General features: G+C 42.8%; 1 long non-coding RNA gene across 1 annotated transcript in view; it reads right to left on the reverse strand.

Moving 5' to 3' along the window:
- Window positions 1–1358: 1358 nt before the first annotated feature.
- The window catches only part of LOC103746879, a 33025-nt gene continuing 10056 nt past the window's right edge, over window positions 1359–24327 (reverse strand). The window contains exon 4 of the long non-coding RNA XR_607817.2: window positions 1359–1900. This is a non-coding gene — a long non-coding RNA (uncharacterized LOC103746879). The remainder of the gene's footprint in view (window positions 1901–24327) is intronic.

The following is a 24327-nucleotide window of genomic DNA, read 5'->3' on the forward strand; positions in this document are numbered from 1 at the left end:
GCTCAACTGTCTCTGCCTTTAGTATAGAATGTATTAGGACACAGGATTATATGGGTCAGATGTGAGGGGACTTTGACCAATTGAGGATCCCAGAGAGATCGAATGAGGCTCATTATTTCATTGATATTTCTGCTATGATTATTATGTATCTAAGCTCAAAGTCTCATTTGTAAATTCCCTGTTGTCCTTATCATGAACCAGAAGTCCATTGATACCTTCTGTGTCCCTGCCTCCCAGCATTGGGGCTGTCATTCTTTAAAATAATCTACATGCAAACAATTAGCCCACTTGGCACATACAATTTTCAAATCATTTTTTCTTTAAAAAATTATTTTCATGTTACATATAATTTTTATTATTAACATTCACCAGAAAGCCACTATATATCACAATAAGGGAATGTTTGAGACATGAGAGGAAATGGGGGGGCACAATACATGACACCTATATGCATAGGTACATACATACTATACATGCATGTAAAGGTTATGAAACCATACTATACATGCATGTAAAGGTTACGAAACCTGTAATACATGACACCCATACGCATATGTATATACATACTATACATGCATGTAAAGGTTATGAAACCTGTAATTCTGTACATGAACATAACCTAATCAACTGTTTTTCATGTGCACTTCATTTTATTATGTTAATAATATTTTTATTGATTCTTTGAGAATTTTATACAATGATTTTGATCATATTCAGACCCCCTTCCCCATCTCCTCTCAGATCCACCCTCACCTCCCCACCCCCTCTACAAGTCCTCTATTTTATTTAAGGTCTATCAAATCCAATTTGTGTCCCTCAAATACTCTTGGGTGTGGGGCCCATCCCTTGTAGCATAGGGTCAACCTACCCAGCATCACACCCTTAAAGAAAACTGAGTCTCCCTTTCCCAGCAGCTGTCCATTGCCAACATTGTCAAATAGCCCTTCAGCTAGGACTGGGGCTTCTTGCTCACCTCCCCTTCTGTGCTGGAATTTTATCTGGCTTGGGCTTTCACAGGTCTTATGTAGTTGTCACAAGAGTTGTGGGTTTACACGCAACTGCTTGGGTCCAAAAAAGGTTCCTTGTATCCATTCACTATGTCTGACTCTTACAATCTTTCCACCTCCTCTTCCCCAATGTTCCCTGAGCCTTTGGGGGAGGGGTGTCATATAGATGTTCCATTTAGGGCTGAGCACTGTGTGTGTATGTGTGTGTGTGTGTGTGTGTACAATGTATGTGTGGGGGGTTAGAGGAACTTGTGGAGGTTGATTCTCTCCTTCCACCATGTGGATCCTGGGGGTCAAACTCAGGTCAACAGATGTGGTAGTAAGTGCCTTTACACACTGTGCCATCTCACTGGCCCCTTCAAATCATTTTTAAAACATTGTTTAGGCTTAAATTACTTTCTAAATCTATTGTAAAACTTTGAAGAGGGGGCTGGGATGACTCCAGACAAATTAGCTTCACAAGGACCCTGGAGTTCTTGAAAAGGAAACACATGTGTACTTACAAAGACCACAAAATCCCAAGTCACAGGGCAGACAGTGGCTTTAAATTCTAATGAGATCTGAGACTTAGGTATACTCTGTATAAATATGTGTGAACAGGAGGAACCTAACTTCCCAGCTCTTACAGGATCTTGGGAAAATCTGCTGCTGGATGAATCTTTGAAAACAGAGATACTTTTAGATTTTGTTTAATGTGTCCTTTAGAATGTGGAGTTTACCAGCTCAGGGTCTGCTCACATGATGCAGAAGATGCTCCTGCCAAGTCCCTCAGGTGCATCTTTCTTCCTAAGAAGTGACCCTCCTTAGCACTGACGAGATGACAGAAATCACAGCCGGAGATGGGATGACAGCAGGCATCTTGATTAATAGCAGTTATCACAGCAGATGGAAACCTGTAGACAAAAGTTTCCATAGAAGAGTCTACCACAGAAATGCTTGATGAGACAGAAGGATGGCTAAGAATTATTCCTTACTTAACTGAATAAGATTGCTGAATTTTTACTCACTCCTTTGGATAATTTTCACAGATCTCCAGTGACTTGCGTTTGAAATTCAGACCCCTCCTTCCTGTGTGAAAGGCACTGCTCTCTACGGGGGCCTGTGACACTTTCTAGCACAATAAATGGTGGGTGGCCTTCTCTTTAAGTGTTTGTGTGTGCATGTCTCTGAACAAGCGACCTCATAGGTATCCTTCTACTGCCCACTTGGACTTGCGCTGCTGTCAGAAATCTCGTTTTACACCCACCACCAGAATGTTTTTTGATCATTTGAGTTGTTTTGCTTCATCTCTGCTTTTTGTTGTTTAATTTCGTTTACAGTGCAAATAGCCCCAGCAGACGCTAACCATTAATTCTGGAAAACAGAGCCAGCATTTCTTTCTAGTCCCTCCCTCCCCAGAAGACCAGCTCTGCATGGAATAGGAAGGGCCTCACTTGCTCTCCTCTTTCCACTATTGCTGGAAGAGGAAAGAGCCCTGTGTCCCCTCACATCTGCTATAGGACAGAGAGCCCACGGGGGCCTCAGTACACTGGCTGTGAGACAGAGGGAAGTGGCCAGAGCCAAGGCTGCGAGAAGCAAGGAAAGTCTCCCTTTATCAGATCCAAAGAGCCTTCCAGTGCTGGATAAAGATGCCAGTCAGTACCGGAGCCTTCAAAGAATGCTCTGCTCTCCCTTCCCTATACCAAGGGAGCCCCCTCCAGCAACTTTACTTAATTAACCTGTTCTGAGAAGCAAGAAAATCCCTTCAGCTGAGTAGCCCACAAATTGAGCCTGAACTGGCAGCAGATTCCTGTCATGTATACCATTCAGAGTATTAATTATACTACTGAACCCTCTCCGTACTGCCCTACTGTTAAAGAACCGGAATCAAAAGGAACATGCGTTTGCTAAAGCAAACCTGGGCACCGGAGCTGTGTCAGTGAGAGAGGCTTTGGGTAGGGGAGCCAATGCACGTCTTATACTCATGCTTTTTTTTTCAATGTATATTTTTATTGTTTTTGTGCATTTCATATATCTTATTCATGTTTAGACCTCTTCCATCCGCACTCCTTGTAGTGCCCCCTCCACCAGATTTCATGCATTCTGTCATACATGGTAAGGCTACCGAGTCAAGTTTGCGTAGTTGGATGTCCCTTGGTGCAGGTTAATCCACTGGCGCAGTCTAGTCAGCCTATCTAGAGTCACTCCCTTAACGAAGATCAGCTCTCCCTCACCTAGCAGTAATCAGTCGCTAATAGTTCCTCAGCTACAGGTGTGGCCTCCTTCCCATTTCTTCAGTTCTATGCTGGGTTTTTGTCTGATAGAGTTTGCTTGGGCCTTATGCATGCTGTCGCCATTGTTCTAAGTTTATATGAGAAAGTTCCCAGAGGCCTGGAAGACTGTTTCCTTATAATCATAAACCCACACTGGCTCTTACAATCTTTCCACTCCCTCTTCCACAATGGTCCCTGAGTTCTGGGTGGGTGAGGTTTAATATAGGAGTCCTGTCCAGGGACATACACTCTGCAGTCTCCTATTCACGCAGGCACAGGAAGCAAGAGACTGACCAGAGATCTGGCAAGGCTTAAGAATTCTCTAAGCCCACCCCCAGGGACATGTTTCCTCCAGGATAGCCACACCTTCTAAAACCTCCCAAAACAGTGCCATCATCTGGGGACAAAATGTCCAAACACTTGGAGCCTATGGGGGACATTTTCATTCAAACCACCACAGGTGACAAGTATACTTGTCTGTAAATATAAGGATCCATATTTAGCATACATTAAGAAATTACATCTGTCTAATAATTTTTGCAACCAAAAAGTTAATCTTAGCTTACTCATAAGGTAAACAAGCACTCTGAGTGTTGTGCTCCTCTTGTGACCTGGGCATATGGCCTTAATTTCTTATGACCCTTCTTTGCCCATGACCCACTACAATATATGAATATGTGTATGTATATTTTACATATCAAAGCCCTGCAAACAGCACTTATCTCATTAAAAGCAATGATAGAAATTGATACAATTTGTTTATGGGTTTGTATCTCTGTGTGAGGGAAAAATTCTTTATAAGGGTCTGTTGTGCCAACCCCCCTGCCCCAAACTTGGGAGACCCAGTCATGCTCTCTGGAATCCCAGGGCCAGGCGGTCCTAATGCAGACTGACAAAATTGACACAATACATTCTATTTGGGTTTTTATCTAGTTTATGCCATCTGGGAAAGGGTTACTTACAAAGGCATTATTGACTGTGGGCTCTGTTTTTACATCTCGGAGAAGCTTTGAGATCCGTGCCACCCACACACCATAAGATGGTGACTTTCCCATGCTTCCCAGCTTTTTCAGCACTTCAACGTCTGTCCTTAGCCCCCGCCCTCCATACAATTAAAGCTGACTGATTGGGTGGGAGGAGTGACTGTCTCAGAGGACATGCCTATCCAATAGGGTCTGACTTTTACTTCCCCATTTCATGCGGTGTATATTGTTTCAATAAAACAAGTGAGCCCTTGTTTGGAAGCACAGATCTGAGAGGGGAAAAAAAAAGAAATTACATTTGTCTAGGGATGTGACAGAGGTAGTGTTTTCTAGGATCTATGACCTCTCCAGCCAAGTGCATTTGGTTACGTGTACAGTGTCATACATGAGTTCCTTCCCATTGAGAGGGCTTTAAGTCCAATTAGATCACTGTTGATTACCTTATAGATAAAAGTGTCACTGCTGCACTGATACATTTACTGTGCTGGTCACTGCTGTGATCATTAGTCTTTAAAGCTGGAGTTGGACTATTGATTGATTTTTCTCTCATATTAGCTTGCATAGAATCCTCTGAAATTAATGAGATCAAGTCTTCATGGAGGAGGCTTACAGGTCAGTTCCAGCTCCACACCACGTCCTGTGTCTGAAGTATGTCCTGTCTTCAGAAATAGGGTCTTACTTTCAAGTTCTGGGAGGTAATCAAGGGCTATGGCAATAGCCTGTGTTATTTGGGGAGACTCTTGGGCTACCTTGACCAACAACTCAAAGGGGGGTTTCTCCTGCCTGGCTCTGTGTTGTTATATAGACCGGCTATATACATGGATTCATGTAGAGATACTGCATGTGTAATTGTTCAGTAGGATTTTGAACTAATACATTTCCCTCTGGTTTTTTATACCACATAAGCTTAACTCCCCCCTCTCACTGTCTATGCCTGTCATATGCCTATTTTTCATTTGTCATTATTAACCTTGCCTGCTAGTGACACCTAGTATCCTAGGAGGAAGTATGTCCTGTCTTCAGAAATAGGGTCTTACTTTCAAGTTCTGGGAGGTAATCAAGGGCTATGGCAATAGCCTGTGTTATTTGGGTAGTCTCTTGGACTCCCCTGACCAGCAACTCAAAAGGAGGGGTCTCCTGTCTGGCACTGTGTTTCTGGTTACATAGCCTTCAGGTATATGCTGTATGCTCCAGTTTTAACCTGAGGGTTGGGCTTGGGAGATGGCTCAGCAGCAAGGATGCAAGCACAACCACCTGAGTTCAAATCCCCAACACCTATGTAAAACAAAACAAAACAAAACTGGGTGTAGCTGCACACATCTGTAAGCTAATCACTGTGGAGAGACAGGACATCTGGGAGGCTTGCTGAATGTCAGCCTAGCTCCTGGTTCAGTAAGGACTCTGTCTCTTCAGAAGTAAGGTAGAGACTAATTGATCAGGATACATGATTATCTTTACATAAGTATATGTACCTGTCCACATTTTTATACCCACAAACACAAGCTATATACACTAAACAAGCACACACGTACACACACGTACACACACACACACACACACATACACACACACACACAAAATAAAAATCCTATGGGAAAGCCTAGTTTATCAATTAGACACAAAAAGATTAATCATAAATAGAACAATTATAACAAGTGCCATAATAAAAGTTATATTTATGAGAATGTACTGTCTGCTATTCCCAAATACGGTATCACACCATGCTCATTCTTTCTTGTGATGTGAGATGATACAGTGGAATGACATAGGTATTGTGACATGGCGGTTTTACTACTACAGGGTTACTTAATGACTACGTTACTGTGAGAGTTGACTTGATAACCAAGATGACTTCTAAGTGACAAAAAGATGGGCAATATGCTCAGTGTGGCTACACTGGACCAAGGGAAGGTTCACATTGAGAGATTTCATCATGTTACTCAGAATGTCATACAATTTCAAATTTATGAATTGTTTATTTTTGGAACTTCCCATTTAATATTTTTGGACTGTGGTTGTCTGTGGGTAACTGAAACCACAGAAAGTGAAACTGTAGAGAATGGATAGCTACTGGATTCACCATCAAATAGTCCTAGGGGATGACTGAAGGGTCAGACCAAAGAAACACTGAACTGTGGTTTGAAGGTCTGGGGTTCTAATTCCAGCCTTCAGTGGTCACTCCCGTATCTTTTCTGGACCTGCCACTCATCCTCCCTCACAATGAGTTCCCCAGAGGTAAAATTCCAGGGAAGAATTCCTGAGGCTATTGTAAGGACCTATGGAATAAAATAATACACATGAGGCTCCAGGCTGAGTCAGGAATGCGCCTGTGATTTCCTCATGAACCAATGGGATAGAGGAGCAGGCAAGGGAAGGAGGCCTCTTCTCTAGCTCAGGCCATTCCATCTCAGTCCCATGAGGCATGTGTGCATCTGCTAACTGGGTCCCATCAGTAGTGAGACTACCAAGGTTGTCTCCTTGGGTAAGTCAGGCAGTGTGGATTTCATACTAAATAGAGAAGCATGGACCGATTCAGGATTAAATTAAATGAGAGCTTAGGAGTCAGGTACAGAACTTTTCTTTGGCCTTTGCTGTCCAAGACTGGACAAGTTACCACCCTCAAACTTCATTTCCTTCACTATAAAATGGGATGACAATGGCATTGCCTTGCATAGGGCTGCTGTCATGATCAAATGTGAGAATATGAAGCCTCTGTCCCAGTGCCTGGCATATGGCCAGGCCAACAAATATGACACAACCTCTGTATTCTGGATAACACACACCCAGACTCTACCAGGCCTTGTGTGAATCTGTAGTGTTCAGCTGTCATTGGAGCTATATTTTCAAGCCATCTGAGACTCCATTCAAATGCTACAACCTCTATAAAGACATTTGCTTTCACCCTGGGTTGTACTAATCTAAGTGTTGGGGTTGGAACTGACTTGTGGGGGCATAGAAATGTTCAGTCATGGGGCTGGAGAGATGGCTCAGTGGTTAAGAGCACTGACTGTTCTTGCAGAGGACCTGGGTTTGATTCCCAGCACCCACATGGTGGCTAACAATCATCCATAACTCCAGTTCCAGGGGATCTGTTGCCTTCTTCTGACCTCCGTGGGCATTGCACAGGTACACTTACACACATGCAGGCCATACACTCATACACGAAAAATAAAAAGTAAAATATAAAAAAAAAGAAATATTCAGTCATAAAGGACCCAACCTCACAGAGGCCCCTCACTTAGATGCATGCTTGGCTATTGTCTGTATGTTGTGTGTCCGTCATTCCAATTTGCACTGGGCTCTTCAAGTTAGGTTTCAATATATTGTTTTTGCCTTAATTTTGTCTTATCCATCTTACAATTTATTGAGAACCTGCCTTTTAAAACAGTTTTATCTTCATCCTTATGAATGCCATCATTTTGGATTTGCTTATGCTGGAGATTTTTGCAAACTAGGAGTCATCCTTACTATGTTTCATGGTCAACCATAGACACAGAGTGTGGTGAAAAAGTTGAATCACTCAATATGCATCCCTGTTTCCAGCTGGGGTAGAGCAAATTGACACCCCTGCCTATTGCCTCAGCTCTCACACTGTAGACAAGGGTCCTGTTTTCATATCTTGTGCTTTGTGTTGATGATTTTGATGATCAAAATGAAGCCCAAGGGTAGTACTACAGCACTGGCTAATGTTGCTAAATGCAACAAGGCTGGCTGTTCCTCACAGAGTAAACACTTTCTGCTTTGCATGTTTCAATCAAATGAATTACAGTGCTGTTGGCCATGAGCTTAAATAACAAATCAGTAATATATAAATTAATATACCTATATACAGCAGCACAAATTAAACAGGGGAATGTATTCTAATTTAATTTCTGTTGCTGTCATACAATACCCTGACAACAAGCAACTTAGAGGAGAAAGTTGTTTTAGTTCACAATTCCAGGTTGCAGTGTAGTACTGTGAAGAAGTCATGGCCGCAGGAGCTTGAGACAGCTGGTCATATCACACCCAAAGTCAAGCACAGAGAGAAATGAATACATACATCTTACTTGTTTTTCACCCAGCTTGATTTCTCCACTCCTATACATTTCAGGACCCCCTGCCTAGGGAATGGAGCCACCCACAGTGGGCTGGGTCTTCCCATATTAATCAACTTAATTAAGACAGTTCCCCACAGACATGCCCAGAGGACAACCCAATGCAGGCAATCCGTCATTTATACACTCTTCCCAGGAGATTCTAGGTTGTGTCAAGTTAACAATGAACACTAACCATCACAATATGTATTGTTCATTCAACAAAAATGAGAGCAGAAATACAAAGGAGCCTAACCTGACATTTCTTGTGAGGAGGAATAATTCACCCTTCACTTAACATAGTGTTCATAGCCAGTTACTAAAATGTAACTATCATTTGTCACAGTAATAACCTGGAACTCCTTTTGAACAAGGTTCACAAAGCCTGGCTTTATTTCTCATTTTCCCATTTTCACCTTTCCTTGGTTGACCGCTGTGAACATACTGGTGTTCACAAACAGTTGGATGACACGTTAAGAGTGTTTCTGTGAAGAAGCATGAGCAGTCACTTTGGGTTCTGAGACTCTGCTGCTTGTTCTGAGCTTTGTTTCCTATGAAATCAAAGTCCCCTTGTGGTACTGTAATGATACAAGACTGTTCTATTCTACAAGAGTTGTAGGCTACTCCATTTTTTTTCTCAGTAAAATGAAAAAGTACAATAGTAAATGGCCATAGGCTAGTGAACCAAAATTCTTTCTAGTCCTCTGGAAAAATCTTAAAGACCTAGACTTGAAATTTGTTAGGGAAAATGTCATAGTACACTAAAGGGGTTGTTAGCCAAATAAAAGTACTGTCCTTCACAGAGCTTAGATATGGGAGAGATTTGATTCTGAGTCCCTAATAACTGAAGCATTTCTCAGATGTTATCTGGAATAAACAGCTTGTTGAGAAATGACACTCAACACTTGGGAGAGGACTGACAAACTTCTGGGTAGACTTTTGCTTCTGTGTTTAATGCAACTAGAATTGCTCGCTCCTAGGCTAGGTGCACCCTTGAGTCTGCACAGTATAGAAAGGGATGAAGTGTTTTTCTTAGTTACCAAGAGGCTGATGGCAAAGCCCATTCTTCTCTGAGTGCAACTGAGTGTATTTTTTTTTAATTATTTATTTAATAACCACACAATCAGAAGAAGCATTTCATTACAACAGCACTGATGTATTCAATAACAATTTTCAGAGCCAAGATGCATCTCCTTCAAAATTGGCTGTAAATTTTTAGGTTTACAGTTGAATTAATACAATTATACAATATTGTACTCAGTATAAACCCTATAAGACATAAAATTAAATGAGGTTTTAAACTTTGAAAAAGATCTCTATTTCATTATTAAAATACACAGTTTCATACAGAAAAATTCATTTTGGCATCTGAGCATGGATATAAAGTCATCAGGTATATTTCAATGGTAATGTTTTTCACATTAAGGAGCAAATTTTTATGCCTTTAAGAATTATTATTATTATTATTATTATTTATATACCCACTTCCCAGGTAGCACCCTCCCATAGTCTCCCTCCCCCAACTGGAGCCCTTATACTCCGATATCCCTGCTACTGTCTGCTGTGGTCTTGGCACCCCCAGCCATTCCCTATTACTTGCCCTTCTGGTGAATCTAGTCAGCCTATCTAGAGGTCTTTGTTTTAGGAGCGTCAGCTGTTCCTCATCTAGCAGTAATCAGTTGTCAATATTCCTTTGGATAAGATTGGGGTCTGCTGTTTCCCAGTTCTATGCTGGGTTACTATCTGGGAGTCCCTTTGGTCACCCTGGCCAACAACTCAAAAGAAATTATCTCCTATCTGGCATTGTTGCTTGTTGTGTAGCCTTTAGCTATGTATGTGGACTTTTAAGAAATTATATTGACCCCTTTAATCTTTGGTTATAACTTCCTTTTGGATGTTTAAGGCCATACAGTTGGACCAGATAACCCTATTTATTTTTACTCTTAAGGTCATTTGAGGATCTGTTCCTCAGGGGTCACATGGGCTTTGGAGGAGCCCCTGGCTCCTTTCTTTTACCAGTTCCGCCTATATGAAGATAAGTCAAAGGTCCTGCTCGACCATGGTTGGCTTCACTTGGAAGCATGGAGGAAATGATTCCTCTGTGTTGACCCTCCTCTTTATAGACTGGACACTGGTTCAAGTCTATCTGGTGGGGTCTCCTCGGCCTCCTTGATCAAGAGGACAGGTGACCCACCACCATTATAGGACATTTTGAGAGATGCTCAAAGTCCTCTGGAACTAGTTGACCTAGGAGGGCTAGGAGCAAAAAGTATCCTTTATGTCCCTCTGACCAAATTATTATAGGCCTCAAAGTATGTCTGTTAAACACCCAAGAAGGTTAGTTCTACCAGTCTGGTATTTTTAATTATTGTGTGTCATATAGATAAATCTTGGGCAAAGACCAGTTGTTCTCAGATAAACTTTACCTAGACATATATTTCTTGATCTGCTATGTATAATTTGTCAGTAGGGTACAGGAGTAATATGGTTCCCTCTGGTTTTCAAAACTAGTTAGGCATTGTTTATCTCTGGCATTGTGTCACCCCTCCATCATGGTTTTCTCACTTAAGGTGCCCCCATTTTCCCCCCTTTCTCCCTTACTAATACCCTTCTCCTATGGTCCTACCTCTCTGATAAATAAGTATACAACCAGACATAACTACAGGAACCAGGATAATGGACAGGAAACAGGGAAGCAAAGGAAAAGAAATAACCTGAAAGAACAGTTGGAAACAGGCTTTAATGAGGGAGATATGGATAAAAATTGGGTTAATTTAATGGAGGGGGGAGGGAAGGGTATACAAGGAACCTAGGGGATAAAGGAAAGAAGGAGCTCAAGAGTGTATTTTTTTTTTAATTAAGTGTATCTTTCTTTTTTAAAAAAAGATTTAATTATTACTACTTTTATTTTATTTATGAGCATATTGCCTGCATGGATGTAAGTGCACCCATGTCATGCACTGCCCAAGGAGGTCAAAAGAAGGTGAGAGATTCCTTTGAACTGGAGTTACAGTTACCTGTCGTGTGGGTGCTGGGAATCAAACCTTGGTCCTCTGCAAGAGCAGCTTCTTCAAGAACAGACAGTGCTTTTAGCCTCTGGGCCATCTCTCCAGCCCCCTGAGTATATTCTTCTAAATAAAATATCATTCATTCTCTATCGACTGAGTCTAAAATCTTTTGAGGGCCCCCCCCAAACCCCCATGATGCTCTTTGAAAGGAGAGTAATTTGACACAGCTGCCTTAATCAAGGTATTTGAAGAACAGCGGCTATGGGACTGAGAAAATGGCTCAACAGGTTTAACACTTGCTGAGCAAGCATGAAGGCTTGGGTTCAGGTCCCAGAAACCACATGAAACCAGATATGGCAGCATGCATCTGTGATGTCAGTGCACCCCTATGGTGAGATGGAAGTGGAAAGAGGAAAATCCCTGGAATCTTGTGGGTCAGCTAGCCTGGCACACACAGTGGGAAAAAACTCAGCAAGAGACCCTGTCTCAAACAAAGCAGAAGGTGAAGGCAAATACCCAAGGCTGATCTCCGACCTTCACATTTGCGCTACAGCACATGCATACCCATGTTCACACACACATTTAAAAAAACAAAACAAAACAAAAACAATTACAGGTATATCTAAACCAGTCAAAGGGAGAGACATCCGGCACCTGAACACAATGCCCACCCCCAACTTCCCACCATTTACTCCCACACTCTTGGCCCTCCTTCTGCAAAAGCATGCCCATGGTCTAATAGGATTTTTCAAAAGGGACGTAGCACAGGCTGTTAAATAAACAAATAAGACCAAGGCAGACCTATTCCTAAGAAGGCAGTTTAGATCTAATACACAGCCTATTAATGAAGCAGATGTGAGAGCACAGTAAGTAATACAGAAACTATTGGTGTGTCCTGACAACCATTGAGTATAATGTTTTAGACATTGTATCTTTGGACAAGGATCCTCTTGGCCCTTGCTGACATAGTTCTCTGAGTTTGCCTAACAAACAGCAATAATCTTATATGAATCGAAAAACTTGTGAAAGAAGAGGTTCTAGGAGAAGGGAACAGAAGTCTGCAGGGACCAGGAGAGGGGGAAGAGAAAGTCGTGTAGAGATGTAAAGAAAACCTGTGGGGCAGAATGCAGAATGTGGAGTTGAATGTGGAAGGGGAGGAGAAGACAACGCCCAAACTGCTCAGTGGAGTCATCTGATAAAAGCCCGGTGAACTGAATGGAGAAGAGTATCCATTCCAGCAGGTGACTGGGAGCCACCAGACATCTCCCAGCAAGAGATCACAGTACTTAGGACTTCAGTGAGGAAAAATAAAAGCAACAGAGCTACAGAGGTGATCAGAAAAAGGTAGGAACAAGCAGGGGCTAGACCATGAGGAACGGGACCATGACAGACAACAGGGCAGAAGAAGTGGGCACCTGGGAACATGATCAGGAAAGCCGGGTCTGTGGTCCTAGAAACTGAGAAGCTGGGGTGAGGGCTCATGGAAGAGATTCAAAGACAGGGTTTGGAGTGCAGTGGCTGGAAGGCAGAGGTGTGTGGTGAGCGAGGTGGATAGGAGGGTTTGGTGTGTAGTGTTTAAGATGCTGGAAGCAATTGCAAATTGGCAGAGTCTCCATATGACTTCATCTGAATTGCATTTCAGATATTAACTCACCAAATGTTCCGACTTTGTTTCTTTGTTACCTACCAGTATTTCCCAAAAAGAGTATGTCCAGGCCTGATTTCTCAGACCAGGACTTTTCAAGTGGAGTTTAGTCTAGCGCTGACAAACTGACACTTGTCAGAAAAGGTGTTTCTTTCAAAGGGTTGAATGAATATTGCATCGTTAGACTCCAGGCTGCTTATGTATCAGTAAAATCCTTATCCTTTATGCTCCAACCCTCCTTCAACCTCAGTTCCAAATATACATGAGTACACAGACTCAGACTCACAGATACACAGACACACTCACACATACACACAGACACAGACACACAAAGACACACACACACACACACACACTCACTTTCTATTATTCCAAGCCCAGTGCTGTCAACTGTAAAGGTTGTACAGGTGAATAAGCATTGTACTAGCTTCGAAAGAGCTTACAGGTCTGGTGACTTCTGTGATTGACTGTATTTATGACCCCTGGGCACCCAGGATGCCCAAAACAGTGAGTTAGGCACTAAGAGGCAAAGCATGGATTTAGAAGCTGATGTGTAGATTCTGGAGCCATAAAGTTAACTTTTCTTAAAAGGGGTGGGGGACGTGCTAGAGAGATGGCTCAGTGGTTAAGAGCACTGGCTGCTCTTGAAGAGGACTCGGGTTCAATTCCTAGCAACCACACTGCAACTGACAACCATCTGCACCTCCAGTTCCAGGGGATTTGATACCCTCTTCTGACCTCCAGGGGTATTGCATGACACAGGTGTACTTACATAGATGCAGGCAATACATTCATACACATGAATAATAAAAACAAATAAATATTTTAAAGATTTATTTTTTTTTAAATTATGTGTATGTTGGGGAGGTGGTATGTGCATTTGAGTACAGGTGTCTGCAGAGGACAGAAGAGGGTGTCAGGTCTCCTAGAACTGGAGTTACAGGTGGTTGGGAACCAAATGTGGGTCCTCTGCAAGAGTAGTATGCACTCTTAACTGCTGTTTCATTTCCCCAGCCCAAATACTTGTCAGAAAAAACATAAGGAAGGAAAAAGTTATTTTGGCTCATGGTTTCAGAGAGTTCAGTCTATGGTTGCTTGGTCCTGCTCTCTGGAGTAGATATCAGCACAGCGGTACTGTATTGTGGAGGAGAGTCTTCATTTCATAGAGGACAGGAAGCACAGAAAGAGAAACAGGAAGGGTCTAGAGACAAGATACCCCCACTAAGGATCTATCTCTAGTGAGTTACTTCTTCAACTTAAAACTTACCTTCTAAACTTTCCAGAATATTCCCCAAATAGCATCAATAGTAACATGCCAGACAGACTCAAACTTTTGCTTTACTGCTTATTAATATTGAGAACCTCTATTAATTTTTTGAGACGTGGTCTTACTATATAGCCCTGGTAAGTCCTGGAACTCACTATGTAGACCAGGCTGGCCTGGAACTCACAGAAATCTGCCTGCCTCTGCCTCCCAGAGTTCTGGAATTAATGAACTACCAAGTCCTGAGCCACCAAGCTCTGCTACAAACTTCTATTAAATTATTGAAGTTCCTAGTGTCTCAATCTTCTACTTTTTAAAAAGGAAGTAAAAAAAATTGTTCCATACAGTTTTACAAAAGTTACACAATAAATATGACCTTCCGTATAATGTGGTAGGAACACACACGTGCTCCCAGCATGTGTCAAGCACTTGATAGGTCTTGACTTTTATCACTTAGCAGTACCTTAAAATACACGATATCAGGGCTGGAGGGATGGCTCAGCAGTTAAGAACACTGACTGTTCTGGCAGAAGACCTGGGTTCGAATCCAAGCACCCACATGGCAGCTAGCAACTGTCCATAACTCTAGTCCCAGGGGATCCGACAGCCTCTTCTGACCTCTGAATCCAAGCACCCACATGGCAGCTAGCAACTGTCCATAACTCTAGTCCTAGGGGATCCGACAGCCTCTTCTGACCTCTGTGGGCACTGCACAACATGGGTGCACTTACCTACATGCAGGCAATACACACATACATGTAACATAAAAATAACAAAATGTTTTTAAAAATACTGTATCATTTAATCCTTGTAGCGGTTCTGTGAAACCAGTTTTATTTTCCCCATTCATAAATGAGGACCCAGAGAAAAAGGTCAGTCTGCCCCAAGTGGCCAATAGTGCCATACATCTTGTTTTGGGGCACAGTGAATTAAGGAGGGATGTTATGAATGACAGTCTTACTCATAACCTCAAAACTGGAGGCAATTTAACACTGACTGATCATAACACCTGGCACGGTGGTGTAGTCCTTTAATTACAGCAGTTGAAAGGCAGAGACAGGTGGAGCTCTTTGAGATCAAGAACAGCCTGGTCTATCTAGAAAGTTCTGGGCCAGCTGGGGCTACAGGGAGACCCTGTCTCAAAAAAAAATCCCAAACCAAAACAAAAACAAGCACAAAAACCCCATGGCTGATCATGAAATAATCAGTAACAATTAGATTTGCTGCTGCCATTCTCTAATTCAAGCTTATCCCAGAGATAGCGAGTTAGCATCATCTGATTGTGATAATAAATTAGATTGACCAGGTATTTTCCTCTTTGATTTTGTGAATTATCCCTGGAGATGAGGCTTATTGAAAAATTAGCTTCTAATTTCCTGTGACTAAAACTAGTTTGCTATAATTAATAAGTGAATTGGTGGATTTTTAGACAGTATCAACTGATTGTCAAAAGGCTCTGTGCAAATATCAACGAGAAGTCTGTATACACGGAGATGCGCAAGGGCAGCTATGAAACTCCCAAAGGGAGCTCTGGGCTGCAAAGAAATGAATTGCATCCTAGAGACTAACTACTTCCCACCCACTAAGCCCCTGCGAAGGTGTCCGCTCCAGACTGGCTTTCCTTTTGTTCCAACTACTACACTTTCTCATTCCTCCTAGAGGATTCTTTTTAATCTCTACCTTCTCTGTCATCTAGACAACCTCTCAAGATACATTTTGAGCCAAGTTCCCTCTCAAGATAAGTCAGGTAAATTGTTTACCTAGAGTGGCCCCAAAGTCACAGGATCAACCCTGGCTTAAAATGAAAGCCACAGGTCAATATAGAAAGAGTTGTATCAGGCGCCACGACAGAGAGGTGAAAGTAAGATGGGATGAAAAGTGGAGATACATTTGAAGTAAACAAGATGTAGATGGGGCCTGGGAAAATGGCTCAGTAGGTAAAGTGCCTGCTGTGCAAGTGTGATTGCCTGAGTCTGGATCCCCAGGACCCACATACAAAGCCAAGTATGACTGCAGAGGTCTGTATCATCAGCTCTGGTGGGGCAGACAGGCAGATCCCTGGAGCTAATTGGTCAGCCAGCCTAGCTGAATGGATGAGTTCCAGGTTCAGTGGGAGACCTTTCCTCAAAAACAAGGTGGAGAGTAATGAGAAAGATACCCATATCAACCCCTGGCCTCAATACACATGCACACACACCCACACAAACATGTACATATAACACACAAATGCACACACCCACACAGATTCAGATGGTCTAAGAGGGCTATGCATGTCATGGCCAAAACGTTCCTCATGGACAGGAGCATCGTAGGCCCGTTCCTGTTAGCTGCTTACTGGCTCTGAACAGGTTTATTAATCTGTATGCCCTCTCTACACTAAACTGAAGCCTTTGAGAAGATTCAGTGTGTACCTTGTCACTTTGTGCACACCACAGAGTCTGACGTATGGCAGACACCTAGTAAATATCTTTCAAATGAACGAAAGAATGATGAATATTTTTGAGGATGTTACTGCTTGTACTTCTCTAACCTCACCCTTGAGTGAACATCTATCACTTATGAGATGTTTACTATGTGCCCAGAATTGTGCTAAGCATAAGAGATAGATTGTGTGTGTGTGTGTGTGTGTGTGTGTGTTAACTAATCCTCACAAAACAATCTTATAAGGCAGATGCTCTTCTGAGCTCCTTTTTTTGTGTATGAATAAACTAAGACTCAGAGGAATTGTCTTCCAAAAACTACATTACTAACAAGTGCCAGAAATAGCAAATCTGTCCATTCCTCAGTCCACGAATTTGACCACTCGATTAATTGTACTGTTTTAGAAATACAATTTTGTTTGAACCTAAATTGGATTCCAAAAATTGTATGAGAGACTTCCCTGTCCTTTCCATCAATCCTCAATCAAACTGAGTTCATTACCGTTTTGGTGAGGGGGTGGGGCTTGGAGGTAGAGGTGGAACATGGGGATAGGGGATCAAAGGGCAGGGAGGGATTGAGACAGGGTCTCATGTAGCCCTGGCTGGCCTTGAACTTGCTATATAACTAAGGATGACCTTGAACTCCTGATCCTCCTACCTCTACCTCCCAAGCACTGGGACTACAGGCTTGTGCCACTGCACCCAGCCTCTCCCTCCTGTATACTCTTTGGGCATGTCTCCACCAGCAAACTCAGTACATTGTCAAATAATTAATTATCCGGTTAGCTGAGCATCTTGACAGCAGGGACTCTTGTTCACTTATGTTCTCCCATTGTGAATAGCATAATGTCTGGAATACTGTAAGTGCTAAATAAATGTTTGTGGAGTTGATTAATTATCGAACTCTGAATAAACAATGGTTATTTAGAAGACCATGTTGGCTGGAGTCTGTTTTGACTTTGATCCAGGGATTCCTTCATACAAGGCCTGAATAGTCCAGGTGATAAGATAACAGAGTGGTTAAAGCATCTCTCAGCAGCTCCTGTGGGGCCAGATTTATTGCCCTCTGGAGTACAGTGCTGGCCTTCAATTCTGTGGCTTGGTCAAGTGGTGACTTTAGGTGTGGGACTGTTGACTATGGAAGCCAAAAGTTCTGCCTGGTGCTGGAACAAGGGATTGATTATGAGGTGTTAACAGGATCTCTGGGTCCCCATGGAGGGTGAGCATGTGTGAAAGAGGCTGGGGGAACATGCTGCTCTAATTTAAACATTAAAATGGCAAAAAAAGGATGATAGTTTAAACTATAAAGCATGAAAGCATTTATCAAAAGACAAAATACAACATTTAGGAGTAGTGGGAAGCAGCCCAGGCTTTGGAGTTAAGCAAATTCATTTCAGTTCTGATCTTGAACTTTCTTACTACCTCTGTTACACAGGGAGAGTCACCATCTATTTTCTTGTCTGTAAAATGGTCCTGATAATGTTTATTGAAAAGTATGTATTTGTTTTTCATTACTTTAACAAATACCTGAAATGAATCCATTTTATTTTAAATTTTTATTTATTTTTATTTTTTATGTGTATGAATGTTATGCCTGCATGTGTGTAAGTGCACCTGTGTTGTGCAGTGCCCACAGAGGACAGAAGAAGGTGTTGGATCACCTGGAACTAGAGTTACTGACAGTTGTTAGCTACCATGTGGGTGCTGTGATTTAAACTCCGGGGTTCTGCAAGAACAGCCAGTGCTCTTAACTGCTGAGCCATCTCTCCAACCTCAGAATCCATTTTATTAGAGAAAAGGTTTATTACCACTCACAGTTTTGAAGGTTTTGCTCTATGTCTGGTTGGCTCTGTTGTTTTGGGCTTACCTTAAGCCAACACCTCATGGTTGGGGTGCAAAAGAGAAAGAGGAAGAAACTTCTCTCCCACAAGCCCCTTCAGGACACACCCTTAATGACCTATGCCCTCCTATGAAGTGCCACTTCTTAAAGGTTCCACCACCTCCCAATAGCATCATATTGGGGACCCAACCTTTAATACATGGCCACTGGGGGTACATTTCAGTTCCAAATTGCAACAAGCAGCAAGCATTAGCTATTGCTTGTGAAGTCATTAAAGCTGTACCAATTGTGCAGTATAAAGACTCCATTGAAGATGCTTCTATTCAAACAGTTAAGGATATAGTTGGGCCTGGAGAGATGGCTCAGCACTTAGGAGCTCATACTATTCTTGCAGAGGACCCGAGTTTAGTTCCCAGTACCCATGTCAGGCGGCTCTTAACTGCCAGTAACTGCAGCTTCAAAGGGATCTAACATCCTCTTCTGGACTCCCAGGGCACCTGCACTCACATAATTAAAAAATAATAATAAAATAAATCTTTTTAAAATTAAAAATAAATAAAAGGATATAGTTTGTTTATTTAAATATTTATTCGACATGTACTACATGCCAGGCACTGTGATTTCCCCTTCTCCATAGAATGACAAGCAAGCATATACAGCTTCTTTGCCCTCACTGAGCTTGTAAAAGGATCCATGGGCTCTTCTCTCCATATCCACATCCTTGCATGATCTGCCAGTGCCTTCCCACTTGACCCTGAACTCAGTCAGGATGCTGGCTCTGACCAACACAGTACACACAGAAGCTTGAAGCAAGTTGCATGCTGTTCTGTCTGACTGCTCACAGAGCCTCTGACACCAACACCATGTGGAAAAACCAAGCTAGCCTCCAAGGTGAAGAGAACAGTCTCATTGAAGGAAGCCAGGGTAGGATCCTGCTCAAGGCAAGGACCCAGAGGCAGGAACTGAAGCAGAGGCCATGAAGGAACGCTGCTTACTGTTTTGCTCCCTCTGACTTTCTCAACTACCTTTTTAATACTGCTTAGGTTCACCTGCCCAGGGAAGGCACACAGTGGGCTAGGCCCTCCCACATCAACTAACAACTGAGAAAAGGCCTCACAGACATGGCCACAGGCCAATTTGATCTGGAAAGTTCTTCTGTTGAGGTTCCTTCTTCCTAGGTCACTCTAGTTTATGTCAAGTTGACAGAAACTAACCAGCACAATTGGTTTGTCAACTTGACACACAAAGACATCACTATACGCAGACCCTTTTCATTTCTTGTCCTCATGATCTCATGTTAATGTCAGAATATAAAACATTATCCAACTTTTGAAGACCCAAAGTTTAAAAAAAAAATTCAACACTTTAAAGGTTCAATGTCTCTTTAAAATATCCAAAGTCTCTTAATTGTGGCTTGTGGGTGCCTATAAAATAAAAATTAATAAGATTATATATACACACACACACACACACACACACACACACACACACACACACACTCTTATTCCAAGAAGAAAGAGCTAGGGCATAATTAATTTTAGGTCAAAGCAAAATCAACCATCTAGAAGTATAAAAAGCTCAGTTTCCAACATCTGGGACTCACTCATGATCTTTTGAGTTCCAAAGGGCTTGGGCAGCTCCATTTATCCAGCTTTGCCAACTGGAGCACACGGCTTGTCTCAGACTTAAGCCACCTCCACCCCACACTTACCACTATCCTTGGTGGTCAATCCATGGCCTGGCATCTCCAATATGCATCACTGTACTGCTGAATCTGCACCTTCACCAATGGCCTCTTCTAGCCTCTCACAGTGCCAAGCCTCACCTCTTTTCTATAACTTCTTCATGACTTCAAACCCAATACCACATGGGAGACTTTTAAACATTGCTAAGTTCGACTTCTGGCTTGAGATGCAGCCTCAGTCCCCTCTGGACCTCAGCTTCTGTGTGCTGACCCTGAGAAAACACTCCCAAGAAGATTTTGCTTTATTGATGCTGGTCTCATTTATTACAACTGGTTTTTCAGCCTCAGCTAACCAACATCAATTGTCTCAGTAAAGTGAAGGTTTTATTTCAGTGGTTCTGGTCTCTTGTTCATCACAGCTAATTCTTCAGCCCCAGATGACCAGAAACCACAGAATATCAAAATACCATAAGGATGACCCCAATAGAGTCTTTGAGGGCCTTCAAACTTCCCTCTGAAATTTCACAACTTAGCCACCGTTGTCTTTATTCCTCTCAGAATTTCCATCTTCCAAACTACCATAGAACGATCCATTAAACTCTGAGCACTCAATTAATTTTTCCAGTCCAAAGTTCCAAGCACTTCCACAATCCTCCCTTAAACCAACATGGTCAGGTTCATCACAGCAAAACCCCACTTTTCTTATACCAATTTCTGTTTTGGTTTGCTTTCTGTTGCTGTGATAAAACACTGACCAAACCCAACTTGTGTGAGAAAAGGGTTTATTTCAGGTTATAGATTACAGTCCATCATCAGGGGAAGCCAGGCCAGAAGCTCAAGGAAATTCCTCCATTGAGGCTCCCTTTTCCCAGGTAACTCCAGTTTGTGTCAAGTTGACAAAAACTAATCAGCATAACAAAAAATGTGAGGCAGGCTATTTTAACTAAGATTATTGCCTCCAATTGACCCCCCTGTTGACCACAGACAAATCCATCAGGAACTGGGTGATCAGGCCCAGGTCAAAATAAGAAATCTAATCATCTTATAGAATTATGAGCTCCAAAATTGGTGATTGTTTTAGAAAGTTATATATAGGGGGAGTTTCTTATACAGCCAAAGCTAACTGATACAAGCTTTTAGCCTAGACAGAGACTGAAAAGCTTGTTCTGTGAAGGGCCAGATGGTGACTATTTTGACTTTGTAAACCATAAGTCCTTTTGTTGAAACTACTTGGGTCTTCTGCTGTCACCCACAAGGAGCTGAGGACAACATGGAAAAGAGGAGTCATGGCTGAATTTGGCTAAAAGACTGATGACCCATGTTCTAACCCCACAAAAAGACATTACTCAAATAATCATACAAGAAAATATGTACAAGCAAACTGCCATTGCATCTGAGCAGTGAAGACCTGTATGCTATTAGAAAGAATTCATCACAGAGCCTGCCCCAGACTGGCAACTTGGATGAGGGGAAGTATTTCAATCCCTTCTGGAAACAAACCCAAGGATAAGGAGTGTAAACTGCCTCTGTGAGAGGAGAGCTCAGTTGTGTGGTAAGAGAGTGGAGATGCTAGATAGAGAAGAAAATCAATATGGAGTCAGTTAATGAGCAGGGTAGCATAGGCAAGCAAGGTCTGGTCCATCTCCAGGAGATGACTGAGGCTGTGGGAAGGGCAAGAATGGTGGGCTACACATCCATGAAAGACATGTAACTCTAGGAAGTTGGAGGACATGGGCATTCTGGCCTGATCCCAACCTAACTACTGCAGCCAGAGAAAGCTCTGGAACAGAGAAGAATAGCATGCTGTAAGAAGCTGACCTGGGGCGGGGTGGGCAGGCATGGACAATAGGGAGAGGGAACAGACATCATCTGCTACAGAAGGCTTCCCTATGGGGAAGGTCTGAATGGAGGTAGGTAAGATGGGATTTACAGATGAAACTACCAGGGTAGAGGAGGCTGCCTAGGGAAGGTATGCAAAGAAACAACACAAGTCTAGAGCTGAGTGCTATGGTTTGACTGTGAAATGGCCCCTGCAGGCTCATGTGCAGAAACCTTATTCCCCATTTAGTGGTGCTATTTGGGGAGGTGCTGGAAAATTTGGATAACAGGGCCTAGTCGGATACAGGTTACTGGAGGCAGTTGCTTGCTCACTCTCTCTCTCTCCGTCCCTCCCTCCCTCCCTCCCTTTCTCCCTCCCTCCCTCCCGCCCTCTCTCTCCTTCCTGATCATCATAAAATGAAACAAGCAGCCCTGCTCCACGATTCCATGATGCTCTTCCTTCCTCCATGATGCTCTCTTTCACCACTGCCCAGAAACAGCAGCACTAAACTTAGCCCTCTGAAACTTCAAGCCGAAATGAATCTTTCCTCCCACGGAGACGAAAAACTTGTGCATGCACCAAGGTCTCTGAAAATCCACACCTAATGTCAGGTGGTCTTAGCAGGAGACTACACCCATTTCCACAGCTACTGTAATGAACTGTCACAAACCTGGTGGCTTAACAAAAACGTATTCTCCCCACAGTTAACAGAGACAAGACGTCTAGAATCAAGATGGAAGTAGGGTATGCTTTCCCTAAAGGCTCTGAACAGGACCTTCCTTTGCCTCTGCCTGGCTTCTGGTGGCTCCTGACCACCTGGTATTCCCTGTCTTGTGGGTCCCTCACTCTAGCCACTTCCTCCATCATCACTTTCCCCAAAATGTCCCATTGGATTGTCCCTAACCCAGTGCAACCACATTTTAACCGAGTTAGAATGTAATACAATGAGAAGGTACAGCCACAGGAAGAAGACGAAGAGACCATGTTGCCTCAAGTATCCCAAGGACATACTCATGGAAACGTTTTGAAGAGGAGCTCATAAATAAGAGGAGGGAGGCTGGAGAGATGGCTCAGCAGTTAAGAGCACTGGCTGCTCTTGCAGAGGGCCTAGGTTCTATTCCCAGAACCCACGTGGCAGCTCACAACTGTCTGTAACTCTAGTTCCAGGGGGTCTGACACCCTCTTTTAATCTCTGAGGGCATTGCACACTAACAAGTGCCCTTCCATGCATACAGGCAAAACATTCATACACATAAAATAAAAATAAATACATCAAAAAATAAATAAGAGAAGGATGGGGAAGTGCTGGTGGAATTTAGAAATGTGGACCTCACAGCTCTTCTTACAAGAGCTGAGTCTGTAGGAAATCGGGGATAGCAGTGACAAATACAGGGACGGGCAAGGAGGGCAGGAAGGAGGACATGGAGACAGTTCAGATGTAGCCCCATTACATGCTGGGTGGTGAGCAGGGAGAACAGGCAGAGGTGTGACCTCATAAGGTTAAGGAGAGATTTTTTTCCTGCTTTGTTTTACTTTGCCTTGTTTTGTTTAAGATGACAAGGCCAAGCACATCAGTGAAAAGGACACAGTTTTGAGGGAGATGTTGTATGTGAAGGTGACTTGCTTAGAGCCAGGTCCTGTGACATGACCATAGAAAAGAAAATGGGTTCCCATGATCTGGTTTTTCTAGAAGAGGAAGGAAGGAGGAGCCTGTGAGCCAAGGTTCTGGGATCCTCGCTCAGTGTTTTTATGCCCCTGTTAGCGACACCAATGATCCCAGTTGCTGCCATTACAATAATCTTTGCGACGCCCGCAACCCATCTGCCCCCAGAGGCTGCTGCTGCTATATGTTTTCCTAGTGTCGTCCTTTCTTTTGTGGGCCTTTACCAATATTTATCAATAAGTGCCTTTTGTGTCTACCATAGTCCCGGGTCTACCATAGTTCCTGTCTAAAAGCATCAAACTGGGAGGAAGGAGCATGGGGCTGCAGGGTTGAGTAGGTACAGACCATATCCTGTTGATCTCGACAGCATCCCAGTAAGATAAGCGAACAGGATGATTATCTTCATATTACAAAAAGAAAATCAAGACTCTAAAGAGCCAAGCACTTCAGGTAAGATTACATGGATCAAAACCCACATTCTTGGAAATCTGGTTGGGGCTTTTTCCGCCACCTAAAACTGTTTCCCTCTGGAGTTTTAGAAGTTCCCTCAAAATAGGAATTTTCTTGTTTTCAATGAAACTGGAGGGTCGTTCTTCAAGATTTCTAGAGTAATAAGGAATAGGTATGGTGTTGCTGTCCTGGAATGACTAGAGATTGGTTAATGGC

Source organism: Nannospalax galili, unplaced genomic scaffold (assembly GCF_000622305.1).
Source record: "Nannospalax galili isolate Female #2095 unplaced genomic scaffold, S.galili_v1.0 scaffold543, whole genome shotgun sequence".
Taxonomy (NCBI): Eukaryota; Metazoa; Chordata; class Mammalia; order Rodentia; family Spalacidae; genus Nannospalax; species Nannospalax galili.